Here is a 5,000-nt window from a genome sequence, read left to right as displayed (position 1 = left end):
GGCCGCGGAGGAGAGGGTCCCCCGTCTCCGATTGATGACAACGCGACACTCAGACAGGCGTAGCCGCGGCGCTCAACCGCGGCCGCAATGTGCGTTCGAAGAGTCGATGATCGATGTTTGGGGTTGTGGCAATTCACATCATTTCTCGCAGCTGGCTGCGTTCTTCATCGACACACGAGCCGAGTGATCCACCGCTCAGAGTTGTCATTTTTGAGGCATAAACCTTGCAGGGGGAGGAGACAAGTTTTCAGAGACGACGTTTCTTTATTTGGGACACGGGAACCCCCGGGCGCTACCCCCTTCCGCCGGACGGGGGAGACATTAAACCCCCCGCCAAGCCCCGAAGGGGAGAGGCGAGTTGGGTACCCGGAGGCGCGAGTGCGGGCGACCTCGCCGCGCTCACGTGGGCAACCGTTTAACGCCAACAAGGTAGGGGCCCCGCCGGGGGAGGGCGCGCAGACACTTGAAGCCGTAGACCCGTCGCCCTAAGGGTGGAGACGGGAGCGGGGCGGTCTGCGCGACGGCGTTCGCTTGACGGGGGACCCGGCGGCCCCGACACGGAGCCGGAGCCGGAGACCAGGGTTGACCGAGGCCGCGGCGTGGGACGCCGCCACCAAGGGATTTGCGCTTTGGGGGAAACCCAGCCCCGAAGTACCGGACGCCCGGACGGACTCCGTGCGGGGAGACCCCTCGGCATGTGGGAAGGGAAAGAAGATGGTGGGGAAAAAAAAAGAACCGGTCTTTTTTTTTTTTTTTGTCCCTTTTCCCGATCCGGCAATGATCCTTCCGCAGGTTCCCCTACGGAAACCTTGTTACGACTTTTACTTCCTCTAGACAGTCAAGTTCGGGCGACTTCCCGGCACCGCCAGGGACTCGGGTCGAGAGCCCCCGGCGTGCAGGTCCGACGACCTCGCTGGGCCGTCCGATCGGTAGTAGCGACGGGCGGTGTGTACAAAGGGCAGGGACTCAATCGGTGCTGGCTGGTGACCCGCGCCTACTGGGAATTCCTCGTTCGTGGGGAAGAATCTCAATCCCCAGTCCCAATCACGAGCGTGGGTTTCACAGGATTACCTCGGCCTCTCGGCTTAGGTGACGACGCCCGCTGACCCGCTCAGTGTAGCACGCGTGCGGCCCCGGACATCTAAGGGCATCACAGACCTGTTATAGCTCCATCTCACGTGGCTTCCGAACCACTTGTCCCTCTAAGAAGCTCGCACGCCGACCGCCAGAGGGCCGCGTAGCTAGTTAGCATGTCGGGGCCTCGCCCGTTATCGGAATTAACCAGACAGATCGCTCCACCGACTAAGAACGGCCATGCACCACCACCCACAAAATCGAGAAAGAGCTCTCAATCTGTCAATCCTTCCTGTGTCCGGACCGGGTGAGGTTCCCCGCGTTGAGTCGAATTAAGCCGCAGGCTCCACTCCTGGTGGTGCCCTTCCGTCAATTCCTTTAAGTTTCAGCTTTGCAACCATACTCCCCCCGGAACCCAAAGACTTCGGTTTCCCGGGAGCTGCCCGGCGGGTCATTTGCTATGGGTCGACGCCGCCGGATCGCTAGTCGGCATCGTTTACGGTCGGAACTACGACGGTATCTGATCGTCTTCGAACCTCCGACTTTCGTTCTTGATTAATGAAAACATTCTTGGCAAATGCCTTCGCTTCTGCGCGTCTTGCGCCGGTCCAAGAATTTCACCTCTAGCGGCGCAGTACGAATGCCCCCGGCCGTCCCTCTCAATCATGGCCCCGGTCCACAGAAAAACCCACAAAATAGGACCGCGGTCCTATTCCATTATTCCTAGCTTCAGTGATGCGGGCGGCAAAGGCCTGCTTTGAACACTCTCCTTTTTTCAAAGTAAACGCCTCGGACCCCGCGGGACACTCAGCCAAGAGCATCGAGGGGGCGCCGAAAGCCACAGGGCGCGGTCGGGGCCCCCCGCGTTTTTGCCGCGGTGCGGCGCCTCGCGGCGCGACCGCGGCGGAGGGGCCCCCGCCCGAGATCCAACTACGAGCGTTTTAACTGCAGCAACTTTAGGGTACGCTATTGGAGCTGGAATTACCGCGGCTGCTGGCACCAGACTTGCCCTCCAATGGCTCCTCGTTAAAGGGCTTAAAGTGTACTCATTTCGGTCGCGGCTCCTCACCAGAGGCCCGCACCGCTATTTATCGTCACTACCTCCCCGAGTCGGGAGTGGGTAATTTGCGCGCCTGCTGCCTTCCTTGGATGTGGTAGCCGTTTCTCAGGCTCCCTCTCCGGAATCGAACCCTGATTCCCCGTTACCCGTCGTCACCACGGTAGGCGCGTAGCCTACCGTCGACAGTTGATAGAGCAGACATTCGAATGAGACGTCGCCGCCGCGGGGGGCCAGCGATCGGCTCGAGGTTATCCAGAGTCACCAAAGCTTGCACGGTCGGGGGTCCCCCCCCGCCGCCGCCGCCCCCCCGGCAAAACCCCGCCCCAGCGAAAAGACGAACCGGATACCGCGACCCGGTATGCCCCGTGAGACGGAGAGAGCCCGGGGGGCGCGCGGGAGGGAGTTCCCCCTCGTGGGTTTTTCGGTCCTGATAAATGCACGCGTCCCCCCCGGAGGGGTTCGGCGCTCGTTTGCATGTATTAGCTCTAGGATTGCCACAGTTATCCAAGTAACGGGAGGAGCGATCAAAGGAACCATAACTGATTTACTGAGCCATTCGCAGTTTCACTGTACCTCGGCCGTGTGTACTTAGACATGCATGGCTTAATCTTTGAGACAAGCATATCCTACTGGCAGGATCAACCAGGTAGCCCAGCCAGCCGTGCCGGGGGAGGGGGCCCCCGGAGGCATTAGGGCGATGCGCCCGCGCCGAGCCGCCCCGGCGGGGGGCAAAGATGGGAGGGTGGAGAGGCGGGGGAGAGGGTAGGGGTGGGCATGGGGGTGGCGACGGGGCTGCCGCGCAGTCCGTCAGTCCGCCCGCACGCACGCCCGCCCGCCCGCCCGCCCGCCGTTCCCCCGGGTCCGGAGAGTTTGAGAAACACAGTGCTTGTCGCGGCCCGCGCCGCGCCGAGACGAGGCGAGGCCGCGTGGTAAGGCCTCTGGGACAGACGGGGCCGTTGGGTCTCGCTACCGATGGGTCGTGGGGGGGCTTCCCCTCCTCTCTACTGGGCAGGAGAGGGGCAGATGGGTAGCCCCACAACCGTGTTCGCGTGGAAGGAGGAACCGTCGGCCCGAACGCCGGATCGACTTTGACGGCCGACCAGGCCGGCCGGGGCCCTCCGAAGGGCGGGTCGGGATTGCCGATCGGTCGGTGGGAAACCTGGTTTTGCAAACCTGGGAGGGCGGCGCAGGTGCACGCACCCCCGGAGGAGCCCCCACAGCCCACCCCTGTCACACGGGTACGATCTCCGAGGGGTTACGGGGTCGGTGGAGCTCCCGTTTGCAGGACAGCGTTTCCGAAATTGGGTGGAGCACAGCCTGGAGTTGTCTGGGGACCGAGGCCCACACCGAAGGGGTCGGACGAACCCTGACCACCTGATCCTCCTCCACCACCACCACCACCACCACCACCACCACCACCACCACACTTACACCAACTCCCCGGGACCTCCGGAACCTCCGGGACCTCCTGGACGAATCCCCACTCATACCCAGTAGACACCAGCTCCATCTCCGGGAGCTCCTGGCCCTCTCATACCGAGGAAACAAACAAACAAACAGACAGACAGACAGACAGACAGACAGACAGACACCAGCTCCAGCTCCAGCTCCATCTCCGGGAGCTCCTGGCCCTCTCATACCGAGGAAACAAACCCCAGCTCCAGCTCCAGCTCCAGCTCCATCTCCGGGAGCTCCTGGCCCTCTCATACCGAGGAAACAAACCCCAGCTCCAGCTCCAGCTCCAGCTCCAGCTCCAGCTCCAGCTCCATCTCCGGGAGCTCCTGGCCCTCTCATACCGAGGAAACAAACCCCAGCTCCAGCTCCAGCTCCAGCTCCAGCTCCAGCTCCAGCTCCATCTCCGGGAGCTCCTGGCCCTCTCATACCGAGGAAACAAACCCCAGCTCCAGCTCCAGCTCCAGCTCCAGCTCCAGCTCCAGCTCCAGCTCCATCTCCGGGAGCTCCTGGCCCTCTCATACCGAGGAAACAAACCCCAGCTCCAGCTCCAGCTCCAGCTCCAGCTCCATCTCCGGGAGCTCCTGGCCCTCTCATACCGAGGAAACAAACCCCAGCTCCAGCTCCAGCTCCAGCTCCAGCTCCAGCTCCATCTCCGGGAGCTACTGGCCCTCTCATACCGAGGAAACAAACCCCAGCTCCAGCTCCAGCTCCAGCTCCAGCTCCAGCTCCAGCTCCATCTCCGGGAGCTCCTGGCCCTCTCACCACTCATACCAAGAAAACACCAGCTCCATCTCCGGGACCTCCTGGCCCACTCACCACTCATACCCAGTAGACACCAGCTCCATCTCCGGGAGCTCCTGGCCCTCTCACCACTCGTACCGAGGAAACAAACAGACACCAGCTCCATCTCCGGGACCTCCTGGCCCTCCTGGACGACTCCCCACTCATACCCAGGAGACACCACCTCCACCCCCGCTACACTTACGCCAACACCCCGGGACCTCCGGGACCTCCGGGACCACTCACCACTTATACCCAGGGACACCGCCGCCGCCGCCGCCGCCGCCGCCGCCACCACCGGACTCCATACACCCACAACCGGGGCCGGGGCCGGGGCCGGGGCCGGGGCCGGGGCCGGAGCCCGGTCAAGACCCCTTCTCCGCAACCTTTACCTCCGGGCGTGCCCGGGTACCCACGCTTAAGCACCCCCTCCCGCCGACTAAACCCATGTATCCGCGGGGTCTGGAAGTCGGCGCCCCTGGTACTCCAGACAAAGGCTTGTGCCCCTGGTACTCTGGAAGTCGGCGCCCTTGGTACTCCGGACGTCGGTGCCCCCGGCATTCTGCACAAAGGTTCAGGCCCCTGCTGTGCCAGACAGACAAAAGTCATAGCGCCCCTGGTACTCCGGACA

The 5,000-nt window shown here is 63.1% G+C and overlaps 1 non-coding gene and 1 pseudogene across 1 annotated transcript; both read right to left on the bottom strand.

The window, feature by feature from the left end:
* Positions 1-43: 43 nt before the first annotated feature.
* LOC146303964 (5.8S ribosomal RNA) lies at positions 44-203 on the bottom strand. The gene has a single exon (XR_014769671.1). It is a non-coding gene; the product is annotated as a 5.8S ribosomal RNA (ribosomal RNA).
* Positions 204-775: 572 nt separating this feature from the next.
* On the bottom strand, positions 776-2,783 carry LOC146303963 (18S ribosomal RNA; annotated as a pseudogene).
* Positions 2,784-5,000: the final 2,217 nt, after the last annotated feature.

Source organism: Lutjanus erythropterus, unplaced genomic scaffold (assembly GCF_056507025.1).
Source record: "Lutjanus erythropterus isolate fLutEry1 unplaced genomic scaffold, fLutEry1.hap2 Scaffold_186, whole genome shotgun sequence".
NCBI classification, from domain to species: Eukaryota; Metazoa; Chordata; class Actinopteri; order Lutjaniformes; family Lutjanidae; genus Lutjanus; species Lutjanus erythropterus.
This window is presented reverse-complemented; position numbering and strand designations above follow the sequence as displayed.